At 25.5% G+C, this 19329-nt stretch overlaps 1 protein-coding gene across 1 annotated transcript in view; it reads left to right on the forward strand.

The window, feature by feature from the left end:
- The window catches only part of LOC111627587 (octopamine receptor beta-2R-like), a 139830-nt gene extending 136368 nt beyond the window's left edge, over positions 1-3462 (forward strand). Inside the window, exon 2 of the mRNA XM_023371180.1 lies at positions 3043-3462. The gene's annotated coding sequence lies outside the window, so the exon portion shown is untranslated. The remainder of the gene's footprint in view (positions 1-3042) is intronic.
- The last annotated feature ends 15867 nt before the right edge of the window (positions 3463-19329 follow it).

Genomic DNA, 19329 nt, shown 5'->3' on the forward strand with positions numbered 1-19329 from the left:
AGGGGGTTGAGAGATAGAAGAGGTAATGCGTCGTATCTCATTATTAACATTTACAATACAATACCTTATAAAACGCATCCGTACCTTCGTAATTAAGCTTCTTAAATAATAATTAATAATATAAAATATTTTAAAAATAAAATCTCATAACAGATGGCGCCACACACAATTTAACGTCTTTTTGACCGGGAAAGTTACGCAACTCGTTGTTGGATTTTCGTTTATTTCTTACGTTAATAAACCTGTTTTTTAATCCATTTTTGATGCGGTTATAAGTAATTAAAAATGACAAGTGTACGCGTTTAATGATGATATAATCCCTTATAAAAAAAATATAATAATAATCATTTTTATATGCTTATATAAGAGGATAGGAGATGTCACTCAAGGGAAGATACCACAAAAATAAGATATATAATTGATTAACATCATTAAACCCAATAAATTTGACGTTATTTTTTTATTTTTAGCCTAATTTTAATAATATTCCTTTCTTGTCAAAGAATGAAGTTGTATTAAAATAGAATTAAAAAAAAGGCATAATTTTATTTTCATTGCAGAAAAATGGACTTCATTATATTACAAGTTAGACCTTAAAATCGATATATATATATTTGATATTAAATACAGAAAATATGTAGAATGATAACTGACTTCCAAAAAGAAAAAAATCTATATCTTACAGGTGAATGATTCTAAGAAATGAAGTATGTGGAATACAACAAAATAAATGTAGTTTATTATTTAAAAATCTACAGAGTAGTTGGAAGGAGAATTTTAATAAAAATAAACTCAGATCGTCTAGAAATTTTAATTTAGTACATTCGGCATATTAAAAATTCGAATCTTCTCCCGTATTTAAGTTTGTTTTTCTAGTTTTTGAACCTATTTTTTTAAGTTCACGAAGCTACACTCAATACCAATATTAATTAGAAATATGTATATTTTAGACTTACTTCACGTGTCCAGCCCGTTGGAGAGGCTCGAACACACTACTAATTGTTAAAGTGGTGTTATCTACTTGGACACTGTTGGACAAAGTGTACTGGTCTCTAGGGTTAATCAATACAAAATATCAGTTGGTATAGTTCATGATACTGTTAACACGATGGAAATGATACATGAAATTATCATTTTTCATTATAAAATTTATAATAACTATAAAATATATATATATACAAAATGTCATTTAATGGTATGCTTGACATGCGAAGTAGATCCAAAATGGAATGTACCTTAAATGTGGAGGAATGTTGAAAAGTATTCTTAATTTTAGCTAATATTTAGATCATATTCTTAAATATTTAAATCAAATTCAATCAGATTGATGTACAGATTTAAAAATTATCTGTCGATGTTTTTACTTTATTCTCCAAGATTTGCCGAAAGATCGTACAAGATACTTAGCAATTANGATGCGGTTATAAGTAATTAAAAATGACAAGTGTACGCGTTTAATGATGATATAATCCCTTATAAAAAAAATATAATAATAATCATTTTTATATGCTTATATAAGAGGATAGGAGATGTCACTCAAGGGAAGATACCACAAAAATAAGATATATAATTGATTAACATCATTAAACCCAATAAATTTGACGTTATTTTTTTATTTTTAGCCTAATTTTAATAATATTCCTTTCTTGTCAAAGAATGAAGTTGTATTAAAATAGAATTAAAAAAAAGGCATAATTTTATTCGATTATTTTGCATTTTACTAGAAAATAACGTCATTAAAATAATTTTATAAAATATTTGAATTTTTCACCATTTTCTGATGCAAATTAGAAGACGATGAAACTCGGCTTCCAGAGACGAATCTCTTATGATAATTAATTAAAATCTAAAATTAAAGCCCAATTTTGATGAAATTGTAATTAAATAATGAATAAAATATTAAATTTCGAACGTAATTTCAATCTTACAAACCTAAATTTTAATGATGTAGAGACGGAAGAGATACCATAAATCAGAGAATGGGATCATGTGACATTAACAGTTATACGTGACTTCTTAGGTCCCAATGGAGCGTGTGACGTATTTGTTAGACGATCTTTTATGGGCTCTTTGCTATCTGGAACAAGATAAATTTAGAAATGTAATCAAATTTATTTGATTTAGTTGAGTTTAATGCGAGTTGAAAAATGATTTCCAGAGATTCTATCCCGAAACTCTTCGTTTAATGAGGATTAGTTGTTATAACATCAATAGTACGATACGTGATTATAAATATAGATTTTTTTTTTAATTGTAAAAATAAGATTATTACTATATATAATATTTATTCTGTTATATTTGTAAAAAGTTTATTTTAATGACTAGAATAGCTAGAAATGTCAGGTGTTATCGCGTCGCGTCGCATCGCTACCTCGATGATTCTGTTACTCTTTAGATTTATAAAATGTTTTTCCCTCCTTTTTGTTTCTAGAAAAATAAAACAACGAATAATTTAAAATATTACATTTAACTGGAGTAATGTAGTAAAATACGAAAGAAATGAATTTATAGTGTAGGTGAGAAGCGACGCGTCGCGACCTATCGCGTCGACTTTACTCAAATTATACTTATTAGTAAAAATAAATCGTTTGCATTTTAAAAGTGTAATGCATAGTTTCAAAGGCATTTAAATTATATTAAAGTTTTAAATATATATACATATATATATTTTTTCAGTAACGTTGATAACGAAATAAACTTTTTTATTAGAGTAGCGCGTAAAGGTTAGCTGCGCGACGCGAACCTTTACGCTTATCTCTAATACAATACAATCATCTACTTCTTAAATCAGTTATCCGGATTGATTTTAATAAAAAAATTCAACTGTACTTTTTCTTTACGATTTTGGAAATAATTTTAAATAAGTATCGTTGCGTAATAAGTTACACAATATAAGCGCTGCGCTTCGCGTCGCGCAGCGCTTATATTTTGAATCCTTTTTTTTAAATTGGTTTTTCCGATCTTTTTAAGCATTTATATATATATTACATAACGAAATTTGAATCGATTGCATTATACTTAAAGCACGTTACTCTCTTTCAGATGTGATAAAGTAAAGTCCTCTCAAGAGGCACAAGTCAGATGGATCTTAAAATGTGAATCCTCGACAATAACGAAGATGAGGAGAAGAAGATCATCTGTCTACAGTATTTGTATATTGGACATTCAATGTGTCTGCGTAACGTAAACTATGTTGTGATGCTATGCTGACGAACAGACCGACAGCCAAGTCTGTTACCCCCTTTTTCTTTATTTCTTTTTTCATGTTAAATATACATAAATATACATATATATATAAAAAACAGAAAATACAAAAAAAAAACTATGCGGGGATCTCTTAAAATCCCATAATTTCTAGTCAGAAAACGAAGTCGGTTGCACCTTTTTTTTTTTGGCTATTTTCTCCGTAAAGGAAATTTAAATTCTTATAAACAAATTTATATTAAGAATTTTACACATCTTCCCAAGAAAAAAAAAGGAAAAATAAATAAATAATTGTGCCTTTAGATAATAATAAAATTTCTATAAAAATTAATAAAAAAAAAATAGGTAAATTAAAGCACATTTTTTCTTAATTTTTACAGGGAAATTATATTTAAAATCTTTTTATTTTTTTGATTTTTCTATACTTTAAAGTTCGGAGAAATCAATTTAATATGGAAGAAATGTTTGTAAGACGATTTTTTTTAAAAAAAAATTATAAACAAATATAGCTTAATAACTATAAAAATAATAATTATAACCGTTAAAAATTCCTATTTGTTTTTTTTTATATACTAAATTAATTTTTGAAGAGAAATTTTCGCATTTTTTTCTAGTCATATTAGTTTTTAACACGTTCCATGTATATTATTATTATTATTATTTTAAAATTTATAACACTAATTTAAATTCTAAATAATAATTTTATAACTGGAAAAAAATATGTCTTTTACTGTGATTTTTCTCAGTTAAAAAAGAAAAATAATAATAATAAAATTTCCATATTTAAGTTTTAATTTAAAGAAATTTGTCTGTGATCGAAGTGTATCAATGTAGCAATTCATAACAACAGCAACAGCAGCAAAAAAATATTAGGAATTTAATAAGAAATTTAGGAATTTAGAAGTATAAGACAATAAAAAAACAACAAAAAAAAAGACATTAAAATCTCGAATTTTTTGGCTTATAAACGAATTTTTTAGTCTAAATAGTGGGCCAGTTTGCATATAGAAAAATCATTCTCTTGCACATCATTTATATATAAATATAGAGCATCTTCTATGTGAAAGTTCAAAGCAGCAGCAGCATCTAGGAGAAATTTTTGATTAAAAATAAAAATAAAAAATTGATTTTAAAATCTAGTTTATCTTATAAAATTTATTTTATAAAGAAGACATGATAAAAAAAATAAACAAATATTTTTTAAAAAATAATAAAATGTAGTGAATGACCTATATATATATATATATATTATTAAGTTCTTTTTTAAAATTTATTTTTTTACAAAATTTCTGGCAGGATACACACAAAGATAAGCGCAAAAATATCAGTTTTGGCATCTTAATAAGGAAGAAAATCTAGAATTAAAACTTTTATTTACATTTTAAAAAGTTTTAGAAGTGTTTTTCAAATTTTAATTAATTCATTTTAAAGAGGAAAAAAAAAGGAAAAAAGAAAAATAGCAATAATTTCGTAAATTAAGTTTTAATTCTTCTTTTCTATTATTTAAAATTGATTTAGAAAAAAAATAAAATAATAAAGTATCCAAGAGTTTCTATGGAAACACAAAAATAAAAGCTCAGAAAAATAGCAATAAATATTTCAAAAAAATACCTCTAAAAATTAAGGGGTTTATTCGAATTTTCTTATTTATTAAAACAACAACAACAACAACAACAGCAGCAGCAGCAGCAGCAGCAACAACAACAACAACATACATAGCAAAGTGTAGAAAGAGCAATATAAAACTTAATTTAATTTGATTTTTTACGTATCAATTAAATAAAAAGAAAAGAGAGCATTTTTTAAAGGAAGAAAGAAAGCACATATGAGGGATTTCTCCCGTTCGATGGGGACTTTTTTTTTATCTAAGATAAGACTCTTAAACACACGAAAATAAGAGAATAAAACCAAACAAAAAATAAAATTTCACTTTAGTATAGAAAAGAAAAATTCAAATAAAATGAGATCCCTCAAATTGTATCTTGTAAATAAAGATGCAGAGTTTCTGTATAAAACAAAAATAAAATAAAAAAAAAAGGAATTCGACAGATGTTGTCAGTTGTTAACCATTGTATTATGTAACGTGAATTATTTTTTTTTATTTGTTGATTAACTATGTTGTCTTTAATCACATTTGTTCCTACCATGTGTGATTATATTTTTTTTTGGACGCCAATAAAAATAACTGAATTGAAAGTATTTAATTCTTTTCTTCCTCACTACAACACAATTAATCGTAATTAAAATTGTTTCTTCTATAAAAAAATACATAAGATATTTGATATATAAATAAATAAATATATATATATATATTTTTAAACAGATAACTGATGCTCCATCAGTAAAACGTGTTGTATATTCGATAATACAAGATATATATTGACATAAAGGTAAAGAACAGAAAGTATTATATTCAATACTTTTGTAAAGGAGAATAAAGATAAACCATAAAAAAAAACATTTTTGTGAATGGTTTGAAGGATGTTTCTGCCATATTTACATCTTACACGAGTATAAGTGCTTCATTTTTATATAGACGTGTTCTTTAGTGAAGGATTGTATTGACTTTTACACATATATCTTGGCGTGTAAAACTTAAAGTATAGATTTTATAAAGAATTTTTTAAAGTTTTTTTTTAAAAAAGAAATATATTTACATGTATATCATATATACTTTAAAATTAATTTATAAATTATAGTTTATTTACGGTTTTTATTAAAGAAAAGAGTATTTTAATTCATCTACTAGACTAAATTTTAAGGTATAACGATGCTTATATTTATTTATTATATAGAAAAAAATTAGGAAAAAATATAGACGTATGATATTTAATTTATTAGCTTATTTTTTCAAATTTATCCTAAAAAAAATTGGAATAAAAAATAAATTATTAAGTAAAATACACAATATTGTTATCTTTCTAATTATTTAAAGTACATTTACTAAATTTTAAAATTATCTTCACTCACTAACTTGAGTTAGAAAGTAATATTTAACGTTATAATGTATAAAATTTAAATTATTTTTTAAATTTTATAAATTAAAATTACGAATTAAACAGATAATTCAATTATTCACATCGTGCTTTAAACTATAGAAAATTTGCTTCTTTTTACGTATTAATTATTTAAAAATTAAATTTATTAATTAAAAAAATTTGTCTTATATTAAATTTTTATTAAATTAAACAAACAATTCTGATATTTAATATATTTTTTTGTTTTTTTTTAAAGAATTAAATGTGATTATCGTGCTTAAAGATTTGGTTAAAATTGTTGAATAAAACTTGATTTGTTACTATATATTTAAAATTTAACAGGTTATGTAAGTTACTAGAGAAGTTTTTATTATTGAAAGAAGGAATTTTTGATTATAAAACTTAAAAGGAATGTAATAAAACTAGAAAATTCTCATGTACTTAATATTCTGAATATTTGATGTTGAAACTGCTTTTGTGGTCGATATGTTGCTACTGTTTCTAGAATGATTATGTTAATGGATGATATAAATAGAAAATAATGTTTGTGGCTGTCTTAACTTTGGTTATAAAGATGATATGTTACTAGAAGATAGATATCGTGAGTATGAGAATTTTTAAGCACGAACATATATATATATATATATACAAATGACGATATTTTTTTCTTAAATTCGTTTGAAATTATATTATTAATAAATTTTATAATTTAAATAACACGTAAAAATAATATAAAAATAAAAATTTCTACAGTTTAAAATCATATTAAACAGAGATTCGCCTGTAAATCTGCTTTCTCCTTCTAACTCGGTAATGATGCAGCGAAACAAACATTCAGGGGAGACGTCATTATTTTTGTATCTTTGAAATTCATGCTTATGCCAAGATTTTATACTATATTAGAAATTTTTATTTGTAAGAATATATTATGTATTCACGATTTAAATAACAATGTGAATATTTTTCTTTACTCGTCTTCTGTTAAAGAAAAACACACACACACAACAAATAAAGTCATTTCTTTAAAAGATAAGAACTGATGATACATTTTGTAGCTTGTTTTGGCTTTTTTTTTAAAAAAAATATTTATAAATTTAAGCTTATATTAATGATGAAATTAGCACTGAAACATTGACATAATTAAAAGGACTTTTTATTAATTAAACAGTACAAATTTATATATATTTCAATGTTTAAGTGGCAAAATTTTCAATGACTTTTAGCCTAAAAAAAGTATTGAAAATTGCTTTAATTTTATTAAAAAATTGTTTAAATTATAAAATTTTATATAAAAATAAAAATTTTTAAGTTTATTTTTCGTTTTTTTCAGTGTAAATTTTATTTATAAACCGCACACATTTAGAAAATTTTACTCATCTTACATTTAAAAAAAAATGCAAGCTGACCAAAAGTCAGTTAACCATTACAAAGACTAAATTAACTAAAAATTACAATTAACTCAATCATTTTTATCACGTTTCTATCGATTTTACAAAAGAAAAACAAAACGATTTATACTCACAAATGAATCTGGAATAGGGAAAAAAAAAGCACACAGTTAACCGACTTTTAGACCACCCTATATGTTTTTAGATAAATATATCCCATGATTTCTTATTAACTAAAGTTTAATTTATGTTTACGTATTAAAAATAAATATAAAATTCAACAGACATTAATCCTACTCAGCAAGGGATCGATATTTAGTAGCATCGCTCACGACTGCATCTCTTCAGAATTCTTTAATAATATTGACTTATTAATCTAAAATATCTCGATTTCGATAACTTATTAATCAAGAATTCCAGAAATTTTCAAGTATTAATATATTGAAACGTAATCTATAAAGTAATTTAGTAAACATCGGAGATTTTCGAGTCGAGTGATGAACGACAGCTTTATCGAGTGACGTAGTTAGAAATTCAAACCGTACTAACTTAAAATTAAATTGCATATTAATCATAAGTTTATTAATTAATGCGTGGGAAGTGAATAAAATGTTTTCATCGTGTATATAAATACGTCCATCTTCAATTAAGTATCAAGAAAACGTGGAAGAATCATCTTTATCTTGATGATCCTTTGGCCCGTAAAGATTGAATTATTCTCCTTTTTTTCCTTCTTTTTAAATGGAAATTATGGATTTGGTAAATGTTTTTATAACATTAAATAGTTTGATGATGATGTTTAGAGCACGGAAACATCTTGATTATGTTACTGAAACTCCTAACAAAACACGTAAAGAGCCGCATCTGTTGTATATGATTATGTTTAGGTTGTCATTCGTCACCAGTAAAGCCTCGTCTGTAGATGACAGCTTTGAGTTTGCTTTAAATCTAAATTTGTATTTGAGCTGCAAAGAATGGTTTATACATGATTAAATCATATCATCATCTTTCAGATAAATAATTCGTTTCTGTTTATAAATAAACATACTTGCGGAAATAACCGAAAAATTTTATTAAATTAACACAGATTTATACAGTAGAATATCGTTTAGATCATCTCTAAATTATGTTTTTTTAGAAGTAAATAAGCTAGAATTAAACACTTTTTAACTGTAATTTTCATAAATTAATTAAATTTATCCTTCAATAGTTTCAGATATGATACGTGATTCGCTTTATCTCTCCAACCCCTAGATCTTTAACCACCAAAATTTACGAGTATTAAACCCCCTAATACACAAATCTCCCTGCGAAATTTCAGAAATTTTCCACAAAGGACATGGGAGTTATTAAGCTTTAAAATAGGTGAATAAATTCGTGCTTTCCCACACATTAACATTCCTACATACAATAAAAACTCTAAAATTTTTATTTTTTTTTAATTGGAAGATTTTATAGAATTTCTAACTAATAATAATTGTTGTTAACAAATGTTTACAGAAAAATAATTTACAGAATTTTAACACGACAAAGTTTTTTTTTTCCTCCCCTCTCCTTTATAAAAACTTCGGAGAAAGTATTTTACAGAATGTTTACAGAAAGAATTTTACTTAAGTAAAATTCATTCAGTAAAGATAATTAGAAACCTTTCATTATTTTCTGTTAATATGATAAGATTTCTAATTATCGTTCGTGTAAAGATTTGCTATGTTTAAACGGGAAAAATAATTAATTTTCCGAGTGATTTTCCGAATTTTTCATAGTTAATTAAGAAATTTTCTGATATTCTCCAATGATTTTTCAATCATTAATTCGCTGAAATTATACCAAAAATATATTTTTTTTTAAATAGAAATTACACGTGATCAATTAATTCTTCCGATGTGTGACTGTTAATATAGCAGCGCCCATTCTTCCCTAACGTTTTTTTTTTTTTTTTTTACTATAGTAGCACGACATATTTAGTATTTATTTTTAATAATTTAATTTATAAAAAAAATTGCATTTTAAAACATAAAAAGAGGTAATTTTATTGCGTAAAATTGAATGTAAAAATGCTTTAAAAAGAAAAGAACATACAAAGTGGCCCAAAAGTCACTTGACCATTTTAGAGACAAAATTAATGGTGGTTTTAATGTAAGAAAATTTAATTTTTTACAAAGATATTGCAATTTTTTAAGTTATTTTATTAATATAATAGAAACTTTAAAGGTAAATATTTACATAAAAGTTGGTCCAAAAGTTGGTTAACCGTGTTATATACACTAAACACCACGACATTAGTCTAGAGCCACTCGGATGAAGTGTTTAAATGCTTGGAGATGACGGGAATTTTGTTTCTGCAACGATTAAGTGACTTTTGGGCTACTTTGCATGTTCTTTTTAAAGCATTTTACGTAATAAAATGACATTTTTATGTTTAAAAAATGCAACTTTTATAAGTTTAAATCGATATTTTATAATGTTAACTGAAGTAACAATCAATATCATGACGTATAATATAAATAAGAATATATACATTAAATTTAAACGTTTATGCTGTTGCATAACAATGCTCATGTGCTTTATAACGACGTCTTGTTGCATAAATGGCATCGTATGCATATTCATGTGAATAGTGTTTATATAATATCTATATTATCAACGCTGTATACATTAACTGTATCAATCACCATCTGCAGTGTTTATAACTTCGAAAGTGTTGATAGTAAATAATATAAATATCTATATTGTTTAAACTACTGTCAGCACTTTACGTTGATGATGAAACTCTTAATATAAAAAGTAAATTAATTAAGAAAGGAATTTGAATGTAGAAAAAACATGGAAAAAAATGAAACAAATATTAAATAAAAATGGAAGAAACATGAATAAAAAGGAAACAAATGTTAAATAAAAATGGAAGAAACGTAAAAAAAGAGGAAACAGAAATTGAAGAAATAGGAATAAAAGGAAACAAGCATTAAATGAAAATGGAAGAAACAGGAATAAAAGGAAACAAATGTTTCTTCCATTTTTATTTAAAATGGAAGAAACATAAAAAAAAGAGGAAACAGGAATAAAAGGAAACAAATGTTAAATAAAAAATAAAAAAACATAAAAAGAGAGGAAACAGAAATGGAAGAAACAAAAATAAAAGGAAACGAATATTAAATAAAAAATGGAAGAAACATAAAAAAAAGAGGAAACAGAAATGGAAGAAACAGGAATAAAAGGAAACAATTATTAAATAAAAATGGAAGAATGACAAAAGAATTAAATTAAAATGAAAGAAACTGTAAAAAAAAGGAAACAAGTGAAAGAAACATAAAAAAGGAAACAAATCTGAATTTAAAATAAAATATGGGAAAAGGAAACAATAATGAAAGTAAAATGAATGAAATTTGAAAAACAAAACGTAAATGAAGTAAAAAAAACGTAAAATAAATGAAAGAAAATAAGCAAAAAATGGTGGAGAATGAGAAATTTAGTCGAATTTTTACCTTTTTTTTTTCTATTTCATTCTTTTCGTTAGTCACACCCTTCTTTATAACTAACTAAAAATAGTATTTTATTTAAAGATAAAAATAAGAAGGAAAAAAACAATCTGAAGTTTAAATTTTTATTTTCTTTTAGTTTTTTTTAATAAAAAAAGGAACCATTAAATTTTATAAAAACAGTTTAATGTAATATATTTGGAATTTTTATATTAATTTTAATGAAAAATGAATACAAATTTAAATATTTAACATATAGTTTTAAAAAAAGAGGGGAAAAAATACAATTTTTAACGGTTAAATTTATAAATTTAAATTCAAAATTAAAAAAATGAAAGTAATTATTTGCTTTATAAAAATATAAAATATTATTTTTTCCATTCATAAAATTGGATTTGGCATGATTAATTTATTTCTTTCCTTTCTCTTTCTTTTCTTTAATTTTAATTTATAGTAAAAATAAATTAATTTCTAATTCGGCTTAATTTTCTTTTGTAAAATGAGAATTGTAAATGAAATTTTTTGTTCATATTCTCAGATTTATGCCGATAATTCTCTACAGTATTAAAACAAAATTGACGACTGAATCGTCTTTCCGTCGCCATTTTGTTTCAGTATGATAATGTGTAAATCTGACGTTTCTGCTTTACTCAAAGGAATCAGACGTCATAATCAATACATAACGCGGCGTTCAGATGCAGTCTTAATGAGAATAAACGTATTTTTATGTTATATAAAGTATTACGTAGTTACATACGTAAAGCGTGACGCATGCGAAGCGACGCAACGCGCCGCACGCGCTGACACACAAAAAAATAATTACATTTTTTATTTATTTCTCTAAGATATTAAAGTAGATTTGACGTAATATATTATTATAATTTTATTTTAAAAATTTTGTTTAATTAATTGAGAATAAATGAAAAATATTTCATCTGAAATTTTGTAACAATTTTCTGTCGTGCGCTAAAGGTCGCAACAGACGCGTCGCTTTGATTTAAAAAGTCAACGTAGACTCATATCAATTAAGTACTTTTATATTTCTGTTAAAATTTAAAAAATTTAAATATTTAAATTTTTCTAAGAAAGGAAACAGAAAAAAGTGAATTGTTAATTTTTTGTATTTACACAGTTCTTTTCCAATGCGACGCGACTCGACGCGAGAATGCGCATTGCTAAGTGATGGCAGGAACGATGCGATGATTTCATCCCATTCCCCATTAAAGAACAAAACAATTTTTCTATGAATTCTTAAATGATCGTTCTACTCTTATTAACTCTGATAAAAATGATCCACCCACTTTTATAGATTTTAGGAAAGATTAATAATTTCTGATTCATGAGCAAAAATAAATTTGCGATTTTCAACTCAAATACGTCAATTATCATCATTTTTACGTAGTTAAAACGAATACGCGTCTCATCGCGCCGCTTCGCAATAAGTGCCTCTTATACTTTATAATTCGACGCGCGTCACGACGCGTTATATACATTTTACATGCAATAAATCAAAAAAAACTTTTATTTTCAAGAAACACATTTCTCATTGAAAATCGTAATTTAAAACTTATTTATCTAATTCATGATATATATATTTATTTATTTAAAAATTAAAAAAAAGTATACAAGTGAAGCGACGTGTCGCATCGCTTGCTTATCTAAGATGGCGACGATATACGATACTGTCATTTTCTCCTTTCGTGCCTTTATCAAAATAAATTCGAACAGACGGTTTTAAAACGTAAGAGATAGCAGATAATTCTTATAGAAATTACTTATATTTAAAATGTGTGTAAATTTTATCGTGGCGATAAGCGATCATGCACTTTGGCCATTATCGTTTAATCATTTTGCCACATAAAGTCAAAAGATCAACGAACGGTTTAATGCAATGTATTAATTACCTTTGTTACTGTTTAGTCTCCGTTCAATTCATTATTTTTCCTGATACTACTAAGAAGTCGGATGAAATTTAACGCTTAATATATTCTTTGTTTAAAGATAAAATAAAGTGAACGAATAAAAAATAAAATAAAATAAAAAAGAAATTTATTGCTTCAATGGCTCTAGAGGATCGAATCTCTTTATATTTTCAGTTCAAACTCACAAAAAAAAATCATTTTTATTCGGCTTTTTAGAAGAGAATTTAGATATCATCTTGAGAAAAATAAAACGCTTCGTACGCATCGCATCGCTTGACTTTGACGCGTCACTGATGCGTGATGACGCGCGTTTAAGCGTTTACTTCGCATAACGCGCGGATAAAACAAACAAAAAAAACCTTTAGTTACTTTATTGTAATTAATTTGATAATGTCTTATACTAAGTGAATTATTTAGTGTTAAGTAGTAAGGCGCTTATGTACTGTACGCGAACGGTCGCGACTCGCCTTGTTTACGATATAATTTCGTCGCGCGCGTATAAAACAGTTTTACACTCGACTTTAAATTCGATTTTACTATAAAAATTATTAATACACTTATCATCAAGAAAAACATCCCTCATTATAACTCAAGTTATTTTAAAATTTGCATTATTTATTTTATTCATAATACAAATCCTTCTTTATTTAAAAAAAAAAGTGTGAGAGAAGTTAAGCGACGCGTTGCATCGCGCGCTTATTTAAAATGGCGGCGATAGACGAAACGTACTTTTCTGATTTAAAAAATTAATATATTTATTACAAGATAAACTAGAAAAATAAAAAGGTAAATGAGTGTATAAAAATTCACGAAATAAAATATTTTGATATCAAGAAAAATGCATTAAAACTAACGAGGAAATTTCTAACGAAGTTACTGTATTCTCTTCTAGAAACCAAATACAAAATAAACTTTACAACATTATTTTTATTATATATATTTTTTTTATAAAGAAGCCATTAAACTAAATGAAAATATAACATGTTATTTGAAACTTTACTAAAAATTTAACTTCAAAGCAGTAAGATAATTTTGAGGTTTTATCCTTCTTCTTCTTCTTCTCCTCCTCCTCCTCCTCCTCCTCTTCCTCCAATTTCTTTTATAATTTATTTTTAAAATTATTTTCTTGCAGATAATTAAAATAAAACTAGTAACAAGATTTCCATTAATAAAAATAATAATTAGAGAACGAATTTAAAATACTATAATAATAAAGATTTTAATCTCAACTTAAAGTTTGTACATTAAATTTGCGTAAATAAATAGAAAAGATAGATATAATTTGATAATCACCATCATTATCAATTGCCAGCATTACCATTATTATTAAATGGCCTCGATTTAGCTCTAACATACAGCAGGCCCTTCCTCTCTAACAAATAATACTCTATCCCTGTACAGACAGATAGATACTAACACCCATAATTGCATATACTCTATGCTCATGCACTACAACTGTAGTCTCCTAATGCATTTGCATACATGCTAAACATGGTGCTGCTCGTTTAGTATATATGCAAATATAATTACATTAATTAATCAATTATCTAAACTTGTCTCTGATATTCATTTCAAAATAATTTAATGGGCTGATAATGATGATACAAAATTACAATTTCTAACAATTAAATTTGATAAAATTAAGTAAATTTTCTTAATTTGAAAATTCTGAAAAGAATATCTTATAATTAAATATTTTTAGAATAAATTATATCATCATTAAAATGTATGCATTGAAAATTCTCTTGGATTTTTAATATTCGTAGAAAGTTGTGGTTAAAAGTAATTGTAGAGTTTCTAAAACTAATATTTTTGTATAATATTTCAGATATTTTTTTTAAAGAAAAATATCTTAATAAATCTATAAATATGACATATTTTTTTAAGTCAATGGAGACAAATAAACACTTCAATAATAACTAAAAAACTATTGAGCTAACAAAGAGAAGTTGGCTTATTTTTTATTGTTTTTTATTTTACTGAATTGCACAATAGTTAGCTTACTTTTTCGAAATTTCTATTCACTCTCCTACTCTTCGCACTAAAGTTTATTGAGCCAACATCCAGCAAGACTAATTTAACGAGATATATTGAGTATGTCCTTTGATCTAAAAAAGAAAAAAAAACGATAGGTACTGAAGTCTTACAACAACTTTCGACTTTCGAGTTGGTCTTCTATTAACCTTTTTTTTTTATTGTTTTTGTGAAGAAACTATTGAAAATTCGAATAATTTTAACTTTATTTAACGACTTAAAATTTAGTAAACTTAAATAATTTGCCGAATTAAACCGAAAATGAGGTATGTGTGTCATCACAAACGTTTAGTCGTTTTTCCTATAGGCCTATATTTTAAATTATTTATTAATTACGAATACATTTCATTAATTTGTATAATTCGGAAATAAAGAAAGTAATCATTTCATGCTTGTGGATCTAAGAGAATTTTCTGACTAAAATTTCATGCACAAACAAAATACTATAAAAAATCATATTTCATAAAGAATTGTTAAGTATAAATAATAATCTAGTATAATAAATTATATGGCAAAACTATTCTCTATATTAAAGAATAATGTGTACCTTGTTCCATCAGTGGCCGAGTGGATAAAACCAGTGAACACTGGTCGTGGGTTCGATCTCAACAACGGGCTGGCCACATAGAGTTTTCTTCAACGTTTAACACCTGACTAGGAGCCAGTTTTCCATAGAATTTCTGTCGGAAGGAATGGAATTCTATGGGAAACTGGCTTCTAGTTAGGTGCTAGCGATAGCATATACAAAGGGATTTTTTCTTGGTATGTGCAATCGCACATGTATTCTGTTTCTTTATCTTATCATTCCACTCCTTTATTGTTTTCTAATATACATATACATATATGTCAGAAATTATTATATAACATTAGTAAGTTATGTTTTTATGATGTCATACAGTATTTTGACATCACATTGCATATTTATGATTTTATGAAATTTCGTACTGAAATACCATATTTTTTATTATCATTCGATATAGTATGATATTACTTCATAATTTATTCCCATTAAATTAATCTCAGTTCATGACAGTAAACGTGTAGAAAGTAGGATGGTTTGCTTAACGGCGGTTTCTAGGAACCATTCTAAGTCGTAAAATTGTGGGAGAATCTGCTATATTAACTTCAGAAACGATCATTTATTCGATATTTATATATTCTATTGAAGAAATATACTTCAATTGATCACGTGTAAAGCTTTCTTTTTAAAATTCTATCTCCTTGGATTACGTAATGTGACCTTTCGTGTATACTCGACACCATACAGACTTTTACAACAAAAAATATATTAAATTACAGTAAACCTCCGTTTTACGACTCATATAAATTTTCTATTATGATTGTATGAATGGCGTATTTAATTACCATATTTTTTATTGGCCATTCCGGTATGTTATTATACAGTTCAAATTTCATTTCCAGGAATAGAACTTTAGTGATACTGAGCCTATAGGGAATGACAGTTCGATTTACGACGATTCGCTTAACGTCGATTTTCTAGGAACTGTTTAAAATGTAAAAATAGATATTTATATATCAATTGGATATAAAAATATAATTAATATAATGCCACGAAAAAGCGGAATATGTTAGTTCCATATGAAATCGAACCAACCAGCGGACGAATGGATAAAACAATTGAACTGCTGGTCGTGGGTTTGTTCCTCCCAACATACTATTGCGTGGTGCTTTTCATGTTTTCCTCAAGTGTCTAACATCTAAATAGAAGCCAGATTTCCATACTTAGATTTGCTCCTTACTAACGTACTGTTGAGTGGATTTTTTCAGGTTTTCTTCACGTGTCTAACACCTAAATAAGAGCCAGTCTTCCATAAAAAGTCCTCCCAGGTGACATTCCTCTTTGGCAGATTGCCCATATGTTTCGTTGCCACATTTCGTAAGAAATCAACCAAAGTTAATATACTGTTAGAAACATACAAACATGCCTATACTGGCGAATTTTTCAGCTTAATACGGTAAAATATATAATATTTTTATTATAGAACATCTTATCTGAAATATTTCTTTATTTTCAGAAAGAATTTTAAATAATTTCGAACATAAATCAAATAATACACTTCGATTTTTAACTTATATTTTTACAAGTTGGAGTAATCCATCTTAACACGGGACCATTCTTCAATTCTAAGCAGAGATAAAATATTCTTTATCAATGATTAACGATATAGTAACATCTTTATAGAGTGAAACATTCATTTTTCGTCTTTTCTTAAAAATAATCTCGATCAAATCTTCTATTTTTTAAGACATATTTCTATTTAAAATATCGAACATTCAGAACATATTTTGGTTACAATTACATTTAACAAGAAAAGATCCAATAAAATAAAAAATTCGAAATAATTTTTAATGAAAATTTGTTCGAAATATTGTTTTCTGAAAGATGATTGGTTGAAAAAAAAACCAAAGCGAACGATATATCTTTATGCTATAAATAACCGTCCAATCGCCGTTAAGAAAAGTAAATACGTAATAGATCAGATTTGAAATATGTTTCGAATTTATCTTACGTGTTTTCTGAGAACCACCTATGTTCATAATTATTAATATTTGCTTTATTTTTTATTTTATCTTTTACAAAATTATAATTTCCTGAAACTATCGTTATACACGGGGTGGCCAAAAAGTCAGTTAACTGTTTCTCAAGTAATTTTGAACTATTATTAGTTGGCTATATTAAAAAGTTATTCAATATAACATTTTTTTTCAAATAACTGGCATACTTCTAAATAAAATAAATTAAATTCAAAAATCTCGATTTAACGTATTTTACATAGTAAATTTTGAAATAATTGACATATTTTAAATAAAAACCTCGATATAGCGAGTACTCAATATAAAAATTAACTCGATATAACGAATTTTTTACCAGATATTTTCCATAGACGATTATCGTATTTTCATGCATTTTGAATATAAAAATTATATTATACCAGAGTAATTCGATATAACGAATTATTTTTTTAAATGAATCTATTCAATTTGTGGCAAAATATTTGTATTTTAATGCTTTTTTTTATTATTTATCTGTAAAAAAAATTGAAAATGGCGTGAAGTAAAAGAGAATTTAAAGAAATAAAATAACAAATGACTTTAATATTATATATTTGAAAGTTGTTTTCTTCGACTTATTTATTGTGATTTTTATCAGATCAGATGTCAAGTCTATGAAGGGCAATCAAATGGACTTATTTGGACTTCCACTTCGATAGTTTAACCTGGTTTTGATGGAATTCTAAGAGTTCTTCCTCTACTAGATTGGAAGTTCTGCCTTTTATATTCTTTTCTTCTGACACTGCAAGTTGTTGACATTTCGATTAAAATTGTCGGATTCTACTCTTCAAATTTTTATTAAAAGATAATATATTTCGATAGAATATATATTAAATTTTAATATACAAATTAATAATAAAGTAAAAATAATTAAAATTATTTAATAATTAATTTTGTGAATTTCTTGGATAATTGTGTGTAAACATACAGTCTACTATATACACAAGTTTATAATGTAAAATTGATATAAAATAGAAGAAGAATTTATCAATATTTCAAGTAAAATTAATAAATTTATTATTATCTTTTATGTTATTGCATCTTGTTCATAGATGACATCTCATGTGTGTCGCGTCGCGTCGCGTCGCGCCTCTAGTTAATTTTTATTTAAATCGTTATAATTTCGCTATTAAGAAAAATTAAAAGCAAAATTAATGCAATAACTAAAATTATTTCGATAATATATATGTATATTTTTTTAATTATAGGTTAAAATTGTAAAATATTTTCGTTTTCGTGCCGCCGCGCGTCGCACGCGACGTCGCATCAATTACTTAATTAAAACTCATTTTACTTTAAATTTATCTATAAAATTTATCAAGCCTTACAATAAAATGCCAAACAATATCATTTAATATTTTGAATATTTTTTAAATTAATTAAGATTTAAACTATTTATTTATAAAATCAGAAACATTAAACCGGTGCGCGACGCGAAACGTCGCCTCGCTCATTAATTAACGTAAAATTTATTATAAACAAAATTTTCTTTATTTTGAATAGTTCAAGATATATAGAGCGTGAGAGACAGACGCTTTGATAAGTAAATGCAATTAGAAATCAAATTCTAACTGAGTTACAACTCTATTAAAATTTTGATAAATTAGTAGACGTAAAAAAGGTAATGATGTTAATTATTAATGCATAAAAATCAATAATTTTCTTTGAAGAAAAAATAATTTGGTAAATTTCCAAAATAATTTCGATTCTTTCTAAAGAAAAAATCGCTTAAAAATGTTATAAAAACAGGACG

The sequence above is a fragment of the Centruroides sculpturatus genome, unplaced genomic scaffold, assembly GCF_000671375.1.
Source record: "Centruroides sculpturatus isolate CEXI.00-Female unplaced genomic scaffold, Cexi_2.0 scaffold491, whole genome shotgun sequence".
Classification (NCBI taxonomy): domain Eukaryota; kingdom Metazoa; phylum Arthropoda; class Arachnida; order Scorpiones; family Buthidae; genus Centruroides; species Centruroides sculpturatus.